At 48.6% G+C, this 23828-nt stretch overlaps 1 protein-coding gene across 1 annotated transcript in view; it reads right to left on the minus strand.

Moving 5' to 3' along the window:
* The window catches only part of LOC138262258 (endothelin receptor type B-like), a 76256-nt gene extending 65503 nt beyond the window's left edge, over positions 1-10753 (minus strand). The window contains exon 1 of the mRNA XM_069212130.1: positions 10419-10753. The gene's annotated coding sequence lies outside the window, so the exon portion shown is untranslated. The remainder of the gene's footprint in view (positions 1-10418) is intronic.
* Between the last annotated feature and the right edge of the window lie 13075 nt (positions 10754-23828).

The raw sequence follows: 23828 nt of genomic DNA on the forward strand, positions 1-23828 counted from the left end.
GCCCCATTGCACCATGGTGCAAGGGTGGCTACGTTGGCCCTAGTCTGCTGGAACGGCACCAGCACAGGGACAAGGACAGGAATACACCGTATTGCATAAATACAGTACATTCGCTGCTCTCACACTTTGGCGTAAGGCAGCACAGCAAGACGACCTGCTGCGCTGCCCTACGTCAAATCCCTGTAAATTTGGCCCAGAGTTCTCACATCTAACAGAAAACAGTAGACAGAACACCACGTATGCGTCCGACACACTTCAAGTTCACCATGTAGTAGGCCATTACACCTCTCACAACAGCGGTTCCTACCAAGCAACACACAAACATTCAGCGACCCACATTACACAGTACGCAGCACACAGTCCACACAACTCAGATGTTGCGGTTGGAGGGTGTAAGCAAGCTCACAACCTCTGCACGATAGTAAACAACACAAACTGAATACACTAGCCAGCAGCCAGCAAAAATTAATGTGGCACATGGCAGATTCGACCAGTGTTTGGGTGTCTCCGTGCACATAACCTTTCATTACAAACAACGCACAACATCCAATATAACACAATAGACAGAACACTGATTGTACCCCCCACGCAGTTCAGATTTTCCATATAGTTGCATATCTCTTCCAAAATCCAACACAGTTCTAAGGCACCAAACTCACAGCAGCCCCTGCTGTTCACAAACAATATACCAGTCTAGAGCAACACACAACCCTAGCCCAACACCCTCCCAGAAATGAAAATGCCATAGCTTCAGCCATCCCGGACACACAAAATGTGATGTGAGGAATGCGTGCAGCAGGTCTAACCACTGGCATTTACTCGGGTAGCATTCCAACCCATTGTTTTTTGCCCACCATGCCATCTCAGATTAGACTGAGCCACACGCAAGTGAGTTTTGAGCCTGCTCCTCATGGGAACAGTCCAGCCCGAACTTCCAAGCCAGATCCTACCTGAACCGGAGCACAAGCAACCTAGGACCAGTTTCACCCTGACTGGAGCTGTTTAGTTGGGAGTAGCTTGGTTCCAGTAGCAGCACGGGGCCCTCATCTGAGCATTCCCTTGCCACCTAGGGCATTACATAAACACACAAAGGATGAACAGAGGAATGCTTGCAATGTGCCTTAACTACTGGCAATGACTTGGGGTAGCTTTCCAATCCATCATTCTTTAGCCCACCGTGCAATAGCTGTTTAGACCCAGAAATATGCAAATCAGTCTGGATCCTGCTCCAATGGGAACTGCCAAGCCAGGGTCTCCCTGAACCAGAACACAAGTAGCCCAGGACCAGTTTAATCCTGATCAGTTACCTCATACACATACCTCAAGCCTTGTACACATGCCTCAAGCCTCGTACACATACCTCAAGCCTCGTACACATACCTCAAGCCTCGTACACATGCCTCAAGCTGGGCAATAATCTACCAGTCTTTCAGTTGGCATAAACCGAAATCGGTAAAGACCTCCAACTACACACACTAAACTTTAACAACCACTGTACCGAACACACAGAAAAACATGACCACGAAAGCATCATAATACTCACAGCTACACTAATACTTATCCAATCAAACTACCAGGAATTCTTGAGACCAGACCATGAAGGATCTTGAACTCCAATATTGCCACAAGGTTGTACTAAACTCACATATGCTAGGCAAATATATTAAACATACCAGATCATGCATTAGAACATTGGAATGTTGAGAGCTCCATCGGAGCAGTGCCTCCATTTGAGATATACTAACACACCCATAGCCTGTCATCAACCTGCGTAAGGATCATGTTATAGAGGTTAACTTAAAGTTGCCACAACACACACACAAACACACTCCCTACACACACACACATTCACACTACACACACACTCTAAACACACTCCAAACACACACACACTTCACACACACACTCTACACACACACTAAACACACACTCTATACACACACACACTCTTCACACACACACACTACACACACACACACACACACTACACACACACACTCCCTACACACACACACACACACTCACTACACACACACTCTATACACACTACACACACTATACACACTCCAAACACACACACACACACATACTACACAAACACTCTATACACACACACTCCACACACACACGCACACACACTCCCTACACACACACACACACACACACACACACTACACACACACACTTTATATACACTCTACACACACACAGACTACACACACACACTCTACACACATACACACACACACACACACACACAATATGACATACCTATAATTATGAGGACCGGCCACTGACCGTAATGAAGTGTGTATTTACTATTCTAACTCCACACGCGCTTTGATAGTAGAGAAGGTTCTAAAGCAGATCGAGGCAAATATAAGTGTACTTTCAGTTTTTTTTATGCTCTTGCTCGAAACTACCTAAACACACTACGGGGACCGGTCTTCCTAACGCACCGGTCCTCACAAGGATAGTGTTTATCTGGAACTGACAGTGTTTACTCACCATATGAGGACAGAACTGGTCCTCACATCGTGGGCTATACATGCCCACTCCACACACACACACACACACACACACAAATGTAGCACACACACCACAGTTCAATTTAATCCAACTCTTGACAACACATTTCTGGACTCCAACCTTACCCGCCACTGTCTGCTAGGACACAAACCTCTACAATATGAAACACAACCAAATAGAGTGTCACATACCGTGGTGACAGCCCTGCACAAACGGGGGACTACACTCTGCACACACACAGACGGTAACCGCTCACCTACAGTGTTTCACGGTGTGTCAAACATTCTCTGTCATGGCCTACACTCACTGTCCTCAGTATTCCACACTCCTTCCTAGGATGTGTTGTTATGTTATGTTATGTTGTCTCATGTTATCTTCTGCTATGTTATGTGATATTATGTTATGTTATCTTATGTTACGTGATGTGATGTTATGTGATGTTTTAATATGTTATGCTTTGTTATCTTATGCTAGGTTATTTTACCATGTGTTATCTTAATGTTATATTATGCTAGATTCTGTTATCTTACATTATGTTATCGTATGTTATGTTATCTTAGGTTATCTTATGTTTTGTATATGTTATCTTATGTAAGGTGATGTGATATTATGGTATGTTATTTAATGTTATCTTATGTTGTGCTATGTTGTCTTATGTTATGTTATCTTATGTAGTGTTATGTTATGTTATGTTATCTTATGTTGTGTTATGTTATGTTAGGTTATGTTTTGTTGTCTTATGTTATGTTGTCTTACGTTGTGTTATCTTATGTTTGGTTATGTTATGTTGTCTTATGTTGTGTTATGTTATGTTATGTTATCTTATGTTAGGTTATGTTATGTTAGGTTATGTTATCCTATGTTATGTTATCCCATGTTATGTTATCTTATGCTATCCTATGTTTTCTCATGTTTGGTATATGTTATCTAATGTTATGTGATGTCATATTATGGTATGTTATATTATGTTATTTTATGTTATCTTATGCTATGCTATGTTGTCTTATGTTATCTTATGTTATGTTAGGTTATGTTATCATGTTATCTTATGTTCTCTTATGTTATGTTTATGTTGTATTGTGGTATCTTATGTTGTGTTATATTATGTTATGTTGTCTCATGTTATGTCATGTTTTTTATGTTATGTCATCTTATGGTGTGTTATCTTATCTTACATTATGGTAATGTTACTCCTCTGTCTGTGCATCATCCATAGAGCATTCATCAGTCCTCGGTCTGTGCGTCATCCATGCAGCCCCCATGAGTCATCAGTCCTCTGTCCGTGCACCATCCATGCAGCCCCCATCAGTGCTCTGTCCGTGCACCATCCATGCAGCCCCCATCAGTCATCAATACTCTGTCCGTGCACCATCCATGCAGCCCCATCAGTCCTCTGTCTGTGCACCATCCATGCAGTCCCCATCAGCCCTCTGTCCGTGCACCATCCATGCAGCCTCCATCAGTCCTCTGTCTGTGCACCATCCCTGCAGCCTCCATCAGTACTCTGTCTGTGCACCATCCAAGCAGCCTCCATCAGTTCTCTGTCTGTGCACCATCCATCCAGCCCTCTTTAGTCCTCTGTGCACCATCCATGCAGCCCCATCAGCCCTCGGTCCGTGCACCATCCAGGCAGCCCCATCAGTCCTCTGTGCACCATCCAAGCAGCCCCATCAGTCCTCTGTCTGTGCAACATCCATGCAGCCCCATCAGCCCTCTGTCCGTGCACCATCCAGGCAGCCTCCATCAGTCCTCTGTCCGTGCACCATCAATGCAGCCCCATCAGTCCTCTGCGCACCATCCATGCAGCCCCCATCAGTTCTCTGTCCGTGCACCATGTAGGCCCCATCAGTCCTCTGTCCATGCACCATCCATGCAGCCTCCATTAGTCCTCTGTGCACCATCCATGCAGCCCCCATCAGTCTTCTGTGCACCATCCATGCAGCCCCCATCAGTCTTCGGTCCGTACACCATCCCTGTAGCCCCCTTCAGTCCTCTGCACACCATCCAAGGAGCCCGTCAGTCCTCTGTCCGTGCACCATCCATGCAGCCACCATCAGTCCTCTGTCTGTGCACCATCCATGCAGTCTCCATCAGTCCTCTGTACACCATCCATGTAGTCTCCCGCAGAGCCCTGTCTGTGCACCATCCATGGTTCAAGGACAGAGAATGGGTGGAGGCTGGACGGATGGTGCACAGACAGAGGACTGATGGATGCTGCACAGATGTTGTACAGACATCAGTCATCAGTCCTCTGTCCGTGCACCATCCATGCAGCCCCCATCAGTCATCAGTCCTCTGTCTGTGCACCATCCATGCAGTCCCCATCAGCCCTCAGTCCGTACACCATCCATGAAGCCCCCAACAGTCATCAGCCCTCTGTCTGTGCACAACCCCTGTAGCCCCATCAGTCCTCTGTCCGTGCACCATCCATGCAGCCCCATCAGCCCTCTGTCCATGCACCATCCATGCAGCACCCATCAGACCTCTGTGCACCATCCATGCATCCCCCATTAGTCCTCTGTGCACCATCCATGCAGCCCTCATAAGTCCTCTGTCTGTGAACCATCCATGCAGCACCCTTCAGTCCTCTGTCCGTGCACCATCCATGCAGCCTCCATCAGACCTCTGTCCGTGCACCATACATTCAGCCTCAATCATTCCTCTGTCCGTTCACCATCAATACAGCCCCCATACTCGGAGCACCAACCATGCAGCCCTCATCAATCCTCTGTGCACCATTCATGCAGCCCCATCAGCCCTCTGTTCGTGCACCTTCCACAGAGCCTCCATAAGTCATCAGTCCTCTGTCTGTGCACCATCCATGCAGCCTCCATCAGTCCTCTGTCCGTACAACATCTGTGCAGCATCCATCAGTCCTATGTCAGTGCACCATCCGTGCAGACTCCATCCATTCTCTGTCCTTGAACCATCCGTGCAGCCCCCATCAGTCCTCTGTCCGTGCACCATCAATACAGCCCCCATCAGTCCTCTGTTCGTGCACCATCCATGCAGCCCCATCAGCCCTCTGTTCGTGCACCATCCATGGAGCCCCATCAGTCATCAGTCCTCTGTCCGTGCACCATCCATGCAGCCCCATCAGTCCTCTGTCTGTGCACCATCCATAGAGCCTCGATCAGTCATCAGTCCTCTGTCCGTACAACATCCATGCAGCCCCATCAGTCCTCTGTCCGTACACCATCCATGCAGCCCCATCAGCACTCGGTGCACCATCCATGCAGCCTCATCAGCACTCGGTGCACCATCCATGCAGCCCCCATCAGTACTCGGTACACCATCAATACAGCCCCATCAGCACTCGGTGCACCATCCATGCAGCCCCATCAGTCCTCTGTCCGTGCACCATCCATGCAGCCTCCATCAGTCATTAGTCCTCTGTCTGTGCACCATCCATGCAGCCCCATCAGTCCTCTGTCCGTACACCATCCATGCAGCCCCATCAGCACTCGGTGCACCATCCATGCAGCCCCATCAGTCCTCTGTCCGTGCACCATCCATGCAGCCCCATCAGCACTAGGTGCACCATCCATGCAGCCCCATCAGCACTCGGTGCACCATCAATACAGCCCCATCAGCACTCGGTGCACCATCCATGTAGCCCCCATCAGTCCTCTGTCCGTGCACCATCCATGCAGCCTCCATCAGTCATTAGTCCTCTGTCTGTGCACCATCCATGCAGCCCCATCAGTCCTCTGTCCGTACACCATCCATGCAGCCCCATCAGCACTAGGTGCACCATCCATGCAGCCCCCATCAGTACTCGGTGCACCATCAATACAGCCCCATCAGCACTCGGTGCACCATCCATGCAGCCCCCATCAGTCCTCTGTCCGTGCACCATCCATGCAGCCTCCATCAGTCATTAGTCCTCTGTCTGTGCACCATCCATGAAGCCCCATCAGTCCTCTGTCTGTGCACCATCCCTGAAGCCTCCATCAGTCCTCTGTCTGTGCACCATCCATGCAGTCTCTATCAGTCCTCTGTGCACTATCCCTGCAGCCCCCATCAGTCATCAGTTCTCTGTCCGTGCACCTCCCTACCTTATTCAGCAGATCAGTCAATAACACCACATCCTTGTACCTACCGATCCATCCCTAATGTGCCTGCCTCAACTTCCATCTGTTGCTTCACTCACCCAACATTAGATGACTCCATCCATCAACCCATTCATCCATTGTTTATCTACCCCCCCACTGAATCCTTCTGTTTGTAGCAGCCCACGCATCGCAACACAGCATCCGATCTTCTGTCCTGTCAACAATTCATCCATACTTCCCTCACCTGTCGATCCTTCATTCTTACATCCATTCATCTGCTCACCCCGCACATGTGATGGACACTAGTGCATCCGTAGCAACTCAAATGGATGCATCCATCCATCCATCAATTCACTTACTCATCCATCCATCCACTCACTCATCCATCCATCCATCATTTCACTCACTCATCCATCCATCCATCAATTCACTCTCTCATCCATCCACTCACTCATCCGTCTATCCATCAATTCACTCACTCATCCATCCATCCATCCATCAATTCACTCACACATCCATCCATCCAACATTCCACCCGTCCATCCATCCACCCAACTGTGAATTGTAAAGATAGCGCCATGAGGTTCCGAGAGAGTGGGGGCCATTCGAGGCGGAGGGCACTGCCTCTGGAGGCCAGCGGGGCTGAGTCACATGCCAGCCCACCCTCCAGGGAGGCCGGGGCTGTCATGCGGGGGTGGCTGGAAGGCGCCTGTCACATGCCCGGCTCGAATGGGCCCAGTAAATCACATGCGCTTTCTCCGAAGGCCTGTGGGGCTGGGCGCATGAGGCAGTGATGGGTTGAATAGAGGCGCTCTTCTCTGGAGCCCAAGGGTGCTGTGGGCGTGGTCTCACCCCACATTCAATCATCTGCTCAAACACTGCACATTTGTAACCGAGGAGCGAACAGAGAACAGTGCAGGGGCCCTAGGGTGTACCCCACAGCCCAGACTCTGCCACACCCGGTGGATCTCAGTGTAACACATGGGGGGCTGTATGACGTGTGCTACTGTGAGCTCTGCAGGGAGCCCCCTCACCCCTGTGACTGTATGACGTGTTACTGTGAGCTCTGCAGGGAGCCCCCTCACCCCTCTGCCTGTATGACGTGTGTTACTGTGACCTCTGTAGGGAGCCCCCTCACCCCTGTGACTGTATGACGTGTTACTGTGAGCTCTGCAGGGAGCCCCCTCACCCCCCTCCGCCTGTATGACGTGTGTTACTGTGAGCTCTGCAGGGAGCCCCCTCACCCCTGTGACTGTATGACGTGTTACTGTGAGCTCAGCAGGGAGCCCCCTCACCCCTGTGACTGTATGACGTGTTACTGTCAGCTCAGCAGGGAGCCCCCTCACCCCCCTCCGCCTGTATGACGTGTGTTATTGTGAGCTCTGCAGGGAGCCCCCTCACCCCTCTGCCTGTATGACTTGTGTTACTGTGACCTCTGTAGGGAGCCCCCTCACCCCTGTGACTGTATGACGTGTTACTGTGACCTCTGCAGGGAGCCCCCTCACCCCTCTGCCTGTATGACGTGTGTTACTGTGACCTCTGTAGGGAGCCCCCTCACCCCTGTGACTGTATGACGTGTTACTGTGAGCTCTGCAGGGAGCCCCCTCACCCCCCTCCGCCTGTATGACGTGTGTTACTGTGAGCTCTGCAGGGAGCCCCCTCACCCCTGTGACTGTATGACGTGTTACTGTGAGCTCAGCAGGGAGCCCCCTCACCCCTGTGACTGTATGACGTGTTACTGTCAGCTCAGCAGGGAGCCCCCTCACCCCCCTCCGCCTGTATGACGTGTGTTATTGTGAGCTCTGCAGGGAGCCCCCTCACCCCTCTGCCTGTATGACTTGTGTTACTGTGACCTCTGTAGGGAGCCCCCTCACCCCTGTGACTGTATGACGTGTTACTGTGAGCTCTGCAGGGAGCCCCCTCACCCCCCTCTGCTTGTATGACGTGTGTTACTGTGAGCTCAGCAGGGAGCCCCCTCACCCCCCTCTGCTTGTATGACATGTGTTACTGTGAGCTCAGCAGGGAGGCCCGTCACCCCCCTCAGCTTGTATGACGTGTGTTACTGTGAGCTCCGCAAGGAGCCCCCTCACCCCCCTCTGCTTGTATGACATGTGTTACTGTGAGCTCAGCAGGGAGGCCCGTCACCCCCCTCAGCTTGTATGACGTGTGTTACTGTGAGCTCCGCAGGGAGCCCCCTCACCCCCCTCTGCTTGTATGACATGTGTTACTGTGAGCTCCGCAGGGAGCCCCCTCACCCTTCTCTGCTTGTATGACATGTGTTACTGTGAGCTCTGCAGGGAGCCCCCTCACCCCCCTCTGCTTGTATGACATGTGTTACTGTGAGCTCAGCAGGGAGGCCCGTCACCCCCCTCAGCTTGTATGACGTGTGTTACTGTGAGCTCCGCAGGGAGCCCCCTCACCCCCCTCTGCTTGTATGACATGTTTTACTGTGAGCTCCGCAGGGAGCCCCATCACCCCCCTCAGCTTGTATGACGTGTGTTATTGTGAGCTCTGCAGGGAGCCCCCTCACCCCTCTGCCTGTATGACGTGTGTTACTGTGACCTCTGTAGGGAGCCCCCTCACCCCTGTGACTGTATGACGTGTTACTGTGAGCTCTGCAGGGAGCCCCCTCACCCTTCTGCCTGTATGACGTGTGTTACTGTGAGTACAGCAGGGAGCCCCCTCACCTGCCCCCTCACCCTTCTGCCTGTATGACGTGTGTTACTGTGAGCTCAGCAGGGAGCCCCCTCACCCCCCTCCGCCTGTATGACGTGTGTTATTGTGAGCTCTGCAGGGAGCCCCCTCACCCCTCTGCCTGTATGACTTGTGTTACTGTGACCTCTGTAGGGAGCCCCCTCACCCCTGTGACTGTATGACGTGTTACTGTGAGCTCTGCAGGGAGCCCCCTCACCCTTCTGCCTGTATGACGTGTGTTACTGTGAGCTCAGCAGGGAGCCCCCTCACCCCCTCCGCCTGTATGACGTGTGTTATTGTGAGCTCTGCAGGGAGCTCCCTCACCCCTCTGCCTGTATGACGTGTGTTATTGTGAGCTCCGCAGGGAGCCCCCTCACCCCTCTGCCTGTATGACGTGTTACTGTGAGCTCTGCAGGGAGCCCCCTCACCCCTCTGCCTGTATGACGTGTTACTGTGAGCTCTGCAGGGAGCCCCCTCACCCCTCTGCCTGTATGACGTGTGTTATTGTGAGCTCTGCAGGGAGCCCCCTCACCCCTCTGCCTGTATGATGTGTGTTACTGTGAGGGCTGTAGCGAGCCCCTTCACCCTCTGCCTGTATGACGTGTTACTGTGAGGGCTGTAGGGAGCCCCTTCACCCTCTGCCTGTATTATGTGTGTTACTGTGAGGGCTGTAGGGAGCCCCCTCACCCCTCTGCCTGTATGACATGTGTTACTGTGAGGGCTGCAGGGAGCCCCCTCACCCCTCTGCCTGTATGATGTGTGTTAGTGTGAGCTCTGCAGGGAGCCCTCTCACCCCCTGGCTGTATGACATGTGTTACTGTAAGTTCTGCAGGGAGCCTCCTCACACATGTTACTGTGAGCTCTGCAAGGAGCCCCCCCTCACCATCTGTGCATGTATGATATATGTTAATGTGAGGTCTGCAGGGAGCCCCCACTCCTGTCCATGTATGACATGCATTACCGTGAGGTCTGCCTTACTCCCTCTCACCCGTGTGCTTGTAAGACGTGTGCCATCATAAGCGATACACAAAGTTCACCGCTCCATCACCCCGCCTGAGCCGCATGACACATATGCAGACATATGCAATGTACCAAGATCACAGGTGGCGTAAGCGTGTTGCAGCACTGCTGGTAACTCACGGTTCCTCTCTGGCAGGTGCTTGTGTCTGCACAGGTTTCCTGGTCACTTTCTTTTCCTTCCCTTAAACGGTTGTGTCTTCGGCTGTGGGCTGTGCCGGGGAGGTCGAAAGGATGGGGAGATCTCCAGATGCAAAGTTCAGCCTGGTACAGGATCCGTTGGGCTGGCCACTCCGGGATGTCCCGGGCCTTCTGGTCCTGGTGCTACTGCACTTCTGGGCTTTTATTCAATGCAGGACTGAGCACATGGCACCATAGTGGGCGGTGCCCGGACACTGTGCCCACTGGCCACACCAGATGCACCCTTGCTGGTCTCTCCACTCGTCCGTAGCGCCTGTGGAGGCCAGGGCCGGGTGGATGCTTCTTTTATACACTGCTGGAGGGTGCCTGGGCCCTGAGCCCCCCCCCCCCCCGCCAGTCATGAGGAAGAGGGGGGGGGGAAGGAAACGAGGGAAGAGCTGAAGACAAGCACAGGGTATCTCACTCCAGGGACAGGCAACACATCTCCTCCACACCCATGAAAGAAGCACACATCACTGCGTTGTGCTGTGTCAGTGTGTACACATCTTGTGTGCGTATGCACGCGCGCCACTGCCACCAGAAACTTGTTTTGGAAATCTACACGTTTGCAGAGTCCATAATGTGTACTCTGGGTCACAACGACAGCCGTCAGTGTGACGTAATTCTACAAGAAAAGTTTGCATCTCAGTTTTTTATTTTATCTCGAATACTGGCCCAAGAGACTTGGAAATCTGCAGCTTGCATACAAAGGTTTACAAATGCAGGTGTAATTTAGAACCTGATCAGCAGTATTTTCAGAAGTTACATTTTTAATCTTTACTTCATGTTTAGGAAGGAACCCGAATACCATTCCGTGGCTTTTAAATCCACAGCTGACATTTATTTGCTTTTAAAGTATCAGTACAAGCTTTTCAGACAACGTTTAAAGTGATTTCTCCACTTTGAAACTCAACATTACACGTTAGGAGTGAACATTTTGCAAATCTGCACCTTTCAGGGAGGACTTGTGAGAATGAGGGGGCCACAGACACCTCTGCAGCACATGTTCACCAGGCTCACAGAACGTTCCGTGCGCCTAGAATGCTTCCAAAGCGCTTGCTGAATGTGTACCCCACAACTGGGAAAGTAAAGGCAACGCCCCCAAATGTTGAGACCAAGGTTTGTAGGGAAATGGGAGACTTCATAAAGCAAATTTTTTCCACATAGAAAAAATGCATCGAAGCGCACCTTTATACTTTATTTACAACATTTCTCTTGGTAGAGATTCTGCATGCATACATGTCATGTATGAGAATTCTCTGCGAAGTTTCTTGGACGTTTCTACAAAGAAACGGAGAGCTTTAGAAACACACACTTCTGTGATTCCTGTCAAGTCCCTGAAGATTTGGAAATCTACTCCAAACCTCCAGGAGTGGATCTGTGACTTAGGTTTATAGACATTACTCAATGGACCCAGCTGACAAAGCTTGTCACCCACCTAATTTGAACTTCGATGCACAAAATCTTTCCACCTCGGTCAGAGAAGAACATCGGCCATTTGTTTAAGTTTTGAAAATCTGGAGATACTTGGAGCTGCTAACACTTTAATATGAGTACAATGCTCTGCGTTCTTTGTTTTTGCATAACAAAGATGCCCATGTTTCCTTTAAAAAGATTTGCAAAGTGTGTAGATCTTGGCAACACATCTGAAGTAATTTCCTCTTGTATTTACTGTTTAAAACTTGCATTTCTGATAGAGACTTCTAGCAGCAGATTCCTCACCATTTGACTATGCCCCGGGCGTCAGATTGGATCAGTAGTGCCTCTGTGTGCCAGAAGGTGACACCGTGTGGATCTGCACTGACGTTGCTCCGGAACTGACGTGTGGGGCCTATATAGGTGTCACTCCCGCATGCTGACGCCAGTTCCTTTGTTTCTATGCCTCTAGGCACAGATCTTGTGTTTTTCTCTTCTGTCAGAGACTGCTTTCTGAGATTTTTTTCTCACAAATTTGAATCAGTGTGCAAGGGATATCACTCCCTAAGAGGACAGTTTTAAGCCCTGTCACAAGCAGATGTCTGTGATAAATCCCGACCAGGTTTGCCTATAGTGTCTTGGGTCGAGCCACGACTCCAAGACCTGGGGAGACTATGCATCGATTAACCCAAAGGCCATCAGGGAACGTGAGTTGAAACTCTACATCATCAAGCACAAAAAGACACATTGCCAGGACCATTCAAAGTCCTGCTCCAAGTCCAAGGCTTATTCCCGATCCCGTTCCGAGTTGGTGGAGCCGCTCTTGCGTCCGGTCTTCATTGCATTCGAAACCCTCAGGTAAGCATAAGAAGTCAAAGCTGAGTTCTGCTCTCTTGCAAGTTCCTGATACAGCGTGTGGGCGGGACCCAGATTTCCGTTCCCGCTCCCAAAGTCGGCCAACTTTGGAGCCAATCCCACAGCTGGTTCAGCAACAACCCTAGTTTCTCAGGACTTCAGTCACGCTGTACCAGATCAAAGAGTTTTGTTCAGTTATACTCTGCCTCTTTGGTTGTCTACAGACTCCCTCTGGTGTGCCTTTGGGCCCCACAGAGCCGACAGGCCTACCACTTGAATTACCACCAATGGGAACCCCCTCAGCACCAGTTGGTCCCTCTAAGAGGCTTCTAACCTTGACTCCAGTCTGGGCACCGCCCCTTGCGCCTTTCCCCACTCTAGGCCCAGGTACATCCATGCTCATTTCACTGCCCAAAGAGGTGGCTCCCCCAATCATCCTTTCCAATACACACTCAACGCTGGTCCAAATATGACTGACATCACAGACAAATGCAACCGATGTTTCGGCAACTGTTTTACCAGTAGGCAGGCAGCACTCCTTACGGTCTCTTTTCGGAATGGACTCTGACAACGATTATGACCAGGGTGATGAGTTCGCTCAGCCCTATGACAACAATTGATTTGAAGATTTACAAGATGCTAGTGGCCTGGACAGTTCCCCAGAGTCAGCCCTTTTTCTCCCCTCCTGGCCAGGCCACAGAAGAATCTGCATCCTATGCCATGGTTATGGATCGGACAGTCAAAGTCAATGACCTCCACCTCCACACATTGGAAATGAAAACAAACATCTTGACGGAAGTCCTGCACCCCGGCCAGACTGCTCCTGAGCCTCTCCTACCTTGTAATGAGGCCTTGATGGATTCCCGGCACAAATTTAGGCTAAGACTTGTACCAACCCTCCTGTTAACTGGAAAACTACCAGACACCATCACCCGGTGCCAGGTGACCCAGCCTTTTTTCCCCAGCATCCTTCTCCTGAGAGTATCATGGTGCAGGCCTCCACCAGATGACCAAACCCCAACAATTTTCCTACCACTCCCCATGACAGGGAATCGAAGTGAGTGAAGACATTTGGAAAACCCCACTTCTGATCTCCCAGTTTGTCCCTGGGATCAGTTAATGCCTTCTGTGCCAGGCCGCTATACTCTCCCCCTCTGGGATTCGGTCATGTCTTCCAGCTGTTTCCGAAGACCTTCACCCCTGTTCTGTGATAGACCATTCAGGATGGTTGTGATGCCGCCAAGTACACAATTTGTTGTTGCTTGAACACCACGACTCCGCCAGAATGTCTATTGGCACAAGTGTTGCCATTCATCGCCGTGCATGGCTACTATCAGCTGGTTCTCAAGCAATGTCCATCCTCCCTTCTGGGGATGGGGTCGCTTGTTTGGGAACAAGGCTGATTCTGCCCTTCAAGGTGTGTAGGGCTATCGCTCGCTTTCTGGGGCCTTTCTACCTAGCCTGCCAGAAACAATTTCTGCATTCCTTTTATGGCTTCAGGCGAGGCACTCCGTACTCCTAGTCTCTCACAGCAGGGAACACAGTAGTTTTGCAGGAGAGGTCGGGGTGCCCACCACCCCATGGCCAAGATCAGCGTGCTGCTGAGCCTACCATCCCTTCCACCTTCCCTGCAGCCCCACCTGCCAAACCTCTTCAGTTTACCCTACAGGTGGGAGACAGAATTCATCGATTCTATCTGGGTTGGCAAGCGATAACATCGGACAGGTGAGTTCTCCAAATGTTTGCAAAGGTTACGGCTTTCCCTTCCTTTTATCCCTGCTGCACCTTACATTAGCTTCTCAATGACCGATGGAGGACCATCTCTCCATTTTGCAGCAGAAAGCGCAAGCCCTTTTGGTCAAAGGGGATATCTTGAGAGCGCCAGTGTCAGAAGTAGGACATGGTTGTTATTCCTGCTACTTTCTGGTGCCCAAGAAGGACGGTGGTCTTTGGCCTATTCTAGACCTGCTCCCTTTAAATGTCTTCCCCCAGAAAGAGAAATCCAAAATGCTCACCTTGGCCCAGGTCTTGTCTGCCCTCGACCCTGGAGCATGACTGGTGGTGCTGGACCGGCAGGATGCCTATTTCCATATTCCTGTCCTGTCGGCCCATCAGTGCTCCCTGTGGTTAATGGTGAGAGAGGGTCATTTTCAGTTTGCTGTGCTCCACTTTGTCTCACCAGCGCCCCTCGGGTGTTCACAAAAGTGATGGCGGTGGTGACAGCTCACCTTCAGAGGTCTGCGGTGCCAGTCTTCCCGACCTAGACAACTGGCTGTTGAAGGCGGGCTTGCCCAAGAAGTTGCCAATCACTTCCAGACTAGGATGAATCTCTGTCATGTTTGAGGTTCACTGTCAATGTGCCAAAATCATACATGACTCCTTCTCAGGCGCTCCTCCTAATCGGAGCCATTTCGGTCACGGTTTGGCTTCCTGCTTTTCTACTGTGAAAGAGAGCCCAGGACATTCGAGCTATGATCTCAATCTTTCAGCCTCCATCTTGGATTTCAGTGAGGTTGGTTCTGAGGCTGCTGGGAATGATGGCCTCCTGCATCCTCCTGGTCGCGCATGCCAGGTGGTATATGTGGGCTCTGCAGTGGGATGTGAAGTCCCAGTGAGCCCAATGTCAAAGGGTTCTCTCCGACCACGTCTGGATTTCAGAGGAGACTAGGAGGGATGTGCAGTGTTGTCTACTGGACTGCAAATGGGCCAGCTGCAGACTCTCTCCCTTCCGAACCAGATCTGACGGTGGTGAACTGATGGAGCACTTTGTGGTGATGAAGCCGTACAAACGTAAGTAGATTTAGTTCAAATTTATAAAAAATATAAACCACCCTAGCGACATATGACAGGGAAGCTCCTATGTCCAGCTTCTTCTAACGCTCCCTCTTTTTTTCAAAACGCGAATTCATTCCGCACGGATCGTTCACCGAACGCGTCTCGTGCTGAACCGGTTCGCGAGAGCGGTGCGCGGGTAAAAGAAAATACTGCGCGCCGATGCCGCGAGCCGGAATACTACATGGGTTTTCTTCTTCCAAAAAAAACAAATGGAAGAGAAAACATATAACAGTACATTGGAAAACTATATATACTACACTTAGAACATAGCACTAATACAAACTGTAGTTATACTAAACAACTCTGTTTAGAAAATTACAATGGATTTTAAGTATTGACAATAAAACAAATAAAAACAAGATAAAAACATAAAACGGCGAGAGGCATAGAACAATTGAATTTATAACAACAATATTCTAAAGGAATAAAAAAAAAAACAATACATTTATTCATCTAAATCTGAAAGGCTTATGTCTTATACAAGTACTTCTGCGTACCATGGAGAAATCATCACGAACCTTGCCTGCACCCTCACGCTCATTGCAACCATCATCCTGAAAATCACAATTTTTATGACACTCAGCTTCACCAACTAGCAGGCTCATATTGGCTGGAGATAGAACTTTCACAACCTTAGACTTGTTCCACCAATGACCACCCTCAACCCTGACAGCATTTCCACATACTTTGTTGACTAAAACCGGAGACGAAAACTTTGAGTCACCTTTCTTGATGAAACCCCCAAATTTGATTTTCACGAAATCTCCAGCATTCACCTCCAAATCAGACACTTTCCTCCTTTCATCATAATGGAGTTTTTGTGAAATTTGAGCCCTTGCTACATTCCTTCTCACAAAATGATCTAAACTTTGGACACACACCTCTTGTTTCAATAACTTGAACATCCACGCAGGCTTAAACTCAGTGGCTGGTTTCCTTCCACGTAATAGTTCGAAAGGAGAAACCAAAGTGGAAGATTGGGGTGTAGTCCTATAGAACCACAACATTGATTGAGTAGCAGAGTGAATGTCAACTTTGTTCTGTATGGCCCATTTAATACAATCACCCAGGACCCAATTAAAGCGTTCTACAAGGCCATTAGTTTGAGGGTGAAACAAAGAACTTTTTAGGTGTTTAATACTACTACTCCTGAAAAACTGTTCCACTTCATTGGAAACAAATTGAACCTCATGATCAGAAACAATGCATTCGGGGAAACCCTCCCTCATGCACACATCTCTAATAAATTTCACCACAGCTTTTGAATTTGGTTCACTAATAAATCTAACTTCTGGCCATTTTGAGTAATAATCTAACAGGACTAATGCATACTTAGAATTTGACGGCAGGGTGTAAAAGGGACCAATCAAATCAATGCCTAGTTTCACCCAGGATCTCTCCGGCAGTTCAATGGGCATTAAGGGTGGTACACATGTTTTAAGAACTTTATCGCTAGATGCACAAATAACACAACCCTTGACTACATTATCTACTTCTGTATCCATTTGGGGCCACCAGAAAAATGAACGTACCCTACGTTTAGTGAAAGTCGAACCTAGGTGTCCCTCATGGGCTTTTGTTATTATTTGATGTTTGAAAACATGAGGAGGTATCAATTTGTCCGATCTCATAACCAATCCACCCTCCAATGATAATTCCTCATTAATTTAAAAAAAAGGCTGAATACCTGGTTCCAAAGATTTCTCCTTAGGCCACCCCTCGCTGATAAATTTAGAAACGGTTTTCAAAACAGGATCACTATCTGTAGCCGAAATCCATTCTGCTTCAGAAAATGGACCAGCATCATCTAATTCAAGAGAAGCTATTATGCAACTCTCATCGTCACATTAATCTTTTAAGACATGAGATGGGGAAACCGCAGGAAACCTAGACAGAAAATCAGCTCCCGCATTTTTCCCACCAGAAATGTGCTGAATATCAAATTGAAATTGAAGAAGGCGAGCTGAGAACCTTGCGATCCTGGGCGAACAATTTTTTACATTCCTCCCACTTAGTATAAAAATGAGAGGTTTGTGATCTGTCTGGAGCAAAAACTTAGTACCCCAGAGATAAGTGCGGAATTTCTCTATCGCCCACCAGCAGGCTAAGAGCTCCTTTTCAATAACAGAATACAGGCATTCTGAATCTCTTAGGACTCTGGAAGCAAAACCCACAGTGTTTTCACCTTCAGGGGTTTGTTGCGTAAGAACTGCACCTAAACCCACATTACTGGCATCAACAGTGAGTACAGACTTCAGCTCAGGATTAAATGGTTTCAGTCCCACACATTTGGAAAGCTGAAGTTTAATCCATTCAAATGCTTCAATGCAATCACTATTCCAGTTAAAATCCACTTTCGCTTTCAGCAAGTTTGAGATAGTCCTGACTCTGGAAGCAAAATCCTTCATAAACCGTGAATAGAATTCATAAAGACCTAAAAAGCTTTTAACACCACTTTCATCAGCGGGAGGAGGCGCATCGAGAATGTTCTGAACCAAACCAGGTTTTGGTTTGACACCAGAACTAGAAATCACATGGCCCAGATATTCTACCTCTTCTTTGAGGAATTCACACTTTTCCCTTTTTAACACAACACCTCGTTGTTGAAAAATAGACAGAACTTGTCTGAGTGTGGCATCATGAGATTGACGATCCGGCCCAAAAATCAACACATCATCTTGAAATATGGCTACTCTATCAATGCCTTTGAGTAAACTTTCCATTACTCTTTGGAAAACAGACGCAGCTGATGCTAAACCGAAAGGTAACCTGCAATACTGATAGGTTCCCCACGGTGAAACAAAAGCGGTGAAATGTCGGGATTCAGGTTCCAATTCAATTTGGTGGTAGGCAGATGCTAAATCTAATTTAGTAAAAAACTTAGCACCAGCAACAAGAGCTAACAAATCATAGATTTTCGGTAAGGGATGAGAATCAATCCAAATCTCTTTGTTCAGAGCACTTAAGTCTATGCATACCCTAAGCTCTCCATTTTTTTTTTTAGCAACGACTAAAGGAGAAAGCCAAAGTGAAGACTCAATTTGTTCAATAATACCTGACTTAGTTAAAGAAATCAATTCCTTTTCCAAATCATTCCGTGCACTAAAAGGTACTCCCCTCATCTTGTGTTTTATAGCAAGGGCACCTTCTTTCACTTTAATTTTGTGCTTAAAACCTTTAATTTTCCCTAGTTCTCCAGAAAAGACTTTGGGAAAATCGTTTAATAAATCTTCCACCATATCTGAATCTCTCACGGCGAGAAATTGCTCGCGTGTACCCGGTCTTAATATCATACCGAACGATCCTTGGTGAAACCAACCAAGGATATTAAGACCCTTTACAGCTACATACATTTTTCCATAGATAACACTCCCTTTGAATTTCAGAACATCTTCAAAATATCCCAACAAGTCAATTTTCCATCCTTCATATAACAATGGAGATCTGTCTGGAGGATGAAGAATTCTATTATTCCATGTATCTTGAAAAAGTTCTTTAGTGATCATTGTAATTTGTGCACCAGAATCAACTAACAGACGAAGAACTTTGTCTCCAACGCCCAATTCCACATATGGATCAACACAGTCTGAAGGATCACGTCACTTGACAACATCATCATTAACAACTAAAACCATGTCTTGTAAATCAGAGACAAGATCACTTTCTTGAAAATCCTGAGCTTCGTCTTTGATAGCATCAACATTAGTTTTGTTACAATTGGTGCTTTGACAAACCTTAGCAAAATGGCCCACTTTGTTGCACAATCTGCAAGTAACAAACTTTGCTGGACAAGGTTTACTCCCTTTCTTGTGAAAATTATTTCCACATCTGAAACAAAAGTTGGACTGTGAAAATATTTTTTTAGAGTTGGTGTTTCTCAAGGAATCTCCTTTTTTTTTAAAGACTGGAGACTCCTTATTGTACACAGGGCAGACATGATCTTGAGGTTTGTCTTTAAGTTCCCTCACTGATTGTACAGATGTTTCAATGCTTTTAGCAATTCTAATACATTCATTAAGGCTTAGATTCCCCAAAGTCAAGAGCTTCTGTTGAATATTAATGTCTAAACAGTGGCAAATAAATTGGTCTCTTATCAGCTGATCACTAAAATTTTCAAATTCACATTCAGCTACCAAAGATCTTAAAGCTGATATGTACGTATCAATGTCTTCATTAGATTTCTGTGTTCGTTTGAAGAATTTATGTCTTAAAACGACTAAACTTGGGGGCTCATTGAACCTCAATTCCAGTTTTTTTACTGCTTCTTGGAATTCATCAAGTTCTTTGTCTTGTTGTATTTGTATATCTGGTAGATGTTTAAACGTAGATCTCCCCTCAAAGCCAAGCGAGTGTAGTAAAAGACATTTCTTTCTTTCTGGTCTAAATCTTGTAGCTCCTAACGCTCCTAAATATGTTTCAAAAGCATCAAACCAACGTTTCCATGTGATAGGTGGTTCACCAGGAGTTTCTAGGAAAGGCGGTGGTGGTGTAACAGCCTGCATACTGATTCCAGAGCAAATACGATGTGTAGGTAACCTAACAATTTGACTGAATAATATAAAAGTCTTCTAATTTATAAAATACATGTTCAGAATTCTTTAGTAAAAATAAAAAATAAAAAATGGCGTTGGTTCTGTTCCTCAACAAATCCACAAAAAGAGGTTAGCACTCTAGTTGTTAAATAAGGCTTAGCTGGAGTGGAGACCAGAAAAACGACTCGACTTTGCCACAAAGAAACAGATTTAGGTGGTCATTACAACCTCAGCGGTCTTTTAACAACACCGCCGAGGGACCGCCATGCGGAAGACCGCCAGTAGTGGCGGTTTGCCGCTCTGCGTATTATGACCGTTGGCTGCCCTCCGTCGTTTTTCTGGCGGAGAGCCGCCAACAGTCATACTTGCGGGCGGCGGGGAAGTGGAGGTTGCTCCACCTCCACCGCCACGCCAACAGAACACCGCCCAGCTAATCACATCCTGTGATTCTGCGTGGCGGTGTTCTGTTGGCGGTGTGGTGTCGGCGGAGCTGCCCCCATGGCTCCCGTCCCCTCCCGGCAGATCGACGGAACAGGTAAGTCGATCGTCCGTTAGGGGAGGGGGGTGGGGGAGTGTTGTGTGTTGTGTGGGTGCATGGGGGTATGCGTCTGTGTATGTAGGGGGTGTGTGAGTGCATGTATGCTTGCGGGGTGTTGCGTGTTTTGGGAATGAGTGCGTGTATGTCTGTAGGTATGTCTCTGTGGATGTGTGCGGGAATGTGTGAATGTGGGTGTACGTGTTCGGACTGTGTGTGTTGATGTTGGCATGTGTGTCGGTGTGTGTGCGTGTATGTGTGTTGGTGGTGCCTGCGTGCGTGTTGGGTGTGTGTGTGTAAGGTAATGTCAGGGGTCGGGGTGGGGAGGGGGGTCCTGCCACCTTTGGGGGGTGGCAGGGGTGGTGGGGGGTGTAGGGGAGGGAGTCGGGGTGGGGGATGGGGAAGACCCCTATCAGTGCCAGGGAAAGAATTCCCTGGCACTGATAGTGCTTACAGCCATGGATTTCATGGTGGTTCCTACCGCTGGAAATCCACGGCGGTAAGGCGGGTCAAAATACCGGTGGCGGTATTGTCACGGCCGCCGGGCTGGAGACCCAGGTCTCCAGCCCAGCAGGCGGAACGGAGAAGCGGCGGATGACCATGGCGATAACCGCCATGGTCATAATTCCAAAAATAAGACCGCCAGCCTGTTGGCGGTCTTACCGCCGCTTTAACACCGTCTGCCAGGATTGTAATGACCCCCTTAGTGTCTTAAGGTTAGCTTTCTAGTTGTAGAGGCGGGGTTTAGACTCACAGCGCTGCTCACGATGTGTGGAAAACTCTTCCAATCTTGTCTTGTGGGTTCGTTGGGTGGTTTCTTTCCTCTTGTCGCCACAAATGTGGTGATGAAGCCGTACAAACGTAAGTAGATTTAGTTCAAATTTATTAAAAATAAAAACCACTCTAGCGACATATGACAGGGAAGCTCCTATGTCCAGCTTCTTCCAACGCTCCCTCTTTTTTTCAAAACGCAAATTCGTTCCGCACGGAGCGTTCACCGAACGCGTCTCGTGCTGAACCGGTTCGCGAGAGCGGCGCACGGTTAAAAGAAAATACCGCGCGCCGATGCCGCAAGCCGGAATACTACACACTTCTGGGCTGGGAGAGGCACATGGGAGAGGTGGAAATCAGAGGCATCTGGTCTCTGGTGGAATCCAGCCCCATATCAAGCTTCTGGAGCTGAGGGCCATCTTCTTGACACTGAAAGTCTTCCTGCTAACCAACAAGGGGAGGCTGGCACAGGTGCTCATGCACAACACCACCGCCATGTCGTACTGCAGCAAATGGGTGGGGTCACGGACCCTGTGCCATGAGACCTTGCATCTCTGGAAATGGCTGGACCACCAGAAAATCTTGCTGGTGGCAAACTATTCCACCGCAAGTGGAATGCAGGTCTCCTCTATGCCTTTCTGCCAATACCACTCCTGTCCCAAGCTCATAAGTAGATCAGGACTCATCGACCCCAAGTCATGCTAGTGACTTCAGACTGGGCATAGACAGTGTGGTATCCAGAACTCCTAGGGTTGATCATCTCTTCTCCAATCAGGCTGCCCCTCTCTGGAAAGATCCGCTGTCTCAGCTGGATGGCGGGGTTCTCCGCCCCAAACTTCGCAACCTCCATCCTAATGCATCGAGATTGAGCTGTGACAGCTGAATGCCTTTGGCCTTCCTCTGGATGTAGTTGATGTCATCTTGGCAGCCAAGTGTCCCTCAGGGAAAACCATATATGCCTGTCATTGGGACCACGAGTTGCAGGTGGTGCACAGTATTTTCTGAAAAACAGGGAAAACCTTGACTCGATCTGTTTGCCACCCCTGAGAACGCACAAGGTCAGCACTTTTGTGTGTCGGAGTTTCTAAGGTCAACCACTCTGAGACACATCCTGCCTCAGTGGAACTTGGAACTCTGTATGCCTTTCCACCAATACCACTCCTGCCCCGAGTTCACAAGAAGATCAGGACAGATTGGGCCCAATTTATGCTAGTGGCTCTGGCCCGGGGTCGGAGATTATGGTATCCAGAACTCCTTGGCTTGATCATCTGTTCTCTGATCAGGCTTCCCCCATCCCCTGGGAGGATCTGCTGTTGCAGCAGGAGGGCCGGGTTTCCCACCCTGGCCTCCGCAAACTGTAACCTCATGAATTGAGATTGAGCTGCAACTGCAGAGATTGTTGTAGATATATTGGCAGCCAGGTGACCCCCAGCAAAAACTATACATGCCTATCGTCAGGACATATTTGTGGTTTGGTTCTGGCGAAACTGTCAGATGTTTTATTATTTATTCTGTCTCTCGCCCAACCAGGCCCTGCTCTGGGTACAGTTAGACATTATCTTTCTGTAACCTCAGTCTTCTTGTGGTTCACATTCAGCCCTTTTCTTTAAATCACCAGTTTTGATGCGCTGCTTGAAGGTCTGCAACATGTGTTTCCCCCTTCTCTTTTTGTGATGCCCCAGTGGGACCTCATTCTCATCCTTGCTTATCTGATGTGTACTCCATTTGAGCTGCTCCTCAGCTGTCTCCCACGGCTTCTCACTATCACTGTGTCCCTGATTGCCATCACTTCGGCATGATGTGTGAGTGAGCTTCAGGCTCTGTGTGTTAATCCTTCATACCGCACTGTTTCCCTGATAAGCAGGTTCTGCAAACTAGGGCATATTTTCTACCAAATGTTCGGACGCTTTTCAATGTCCATCAAATTGCTTTTGGAGCTCCGTGTCCGGGGGATGGACAGTCTTGAAAACAACTGAGGTCAGCACTCAAGTGGCTCCTATACAGGCCACACATCACTTCTGGAACAGGATGTTGTAAGTGCAGAGCCATCTTCCGTCACTCAGAGGTACTACTGAAAAGTTTTTGGATCCAGTCTGATGCCTGGAAAATATTCAAAAGGCGAGGAATCTGCAGCTAGATAGAGTCCCTCCCAGAAAGAGCGGCATTGAAGGTAAGTAACTTGTTCTTCAGGGTGACAAATATCACGTTTAGCTGATTTTCTGACTGTTTTTTTATTGGTGTTGACTGAAATATGAGATGATGACTAGGCCAGTAGTATATTGGATGGGGGTCAATCCGTGGAGCTTTTCAGCATTAAAGGGCTGATTGATGGATTGCGCCATGTGTGAGTCTTTTCAAGAGGGAGCCCTACAATTAACATAACATTCACCCAGAGGACAAAAAAATCCA

Source organism: Pleurodeles waltl, chromosome 10 (assembly GCF_031143425.1).
Source record: "Pleurodeles waltl isolate 20211129_DDA chromosome 10, aPleWal1.hap1.20221129, whole genome shotgun sequence".
In the NCBI taxonomy this organism is placed as follows: domain Eukaryota; kingdom Metazoa; phylum Chordata; class Amphibia; order Caudata; family Salamandridae; genus Pleurodeles; species Pleurodeles waltl.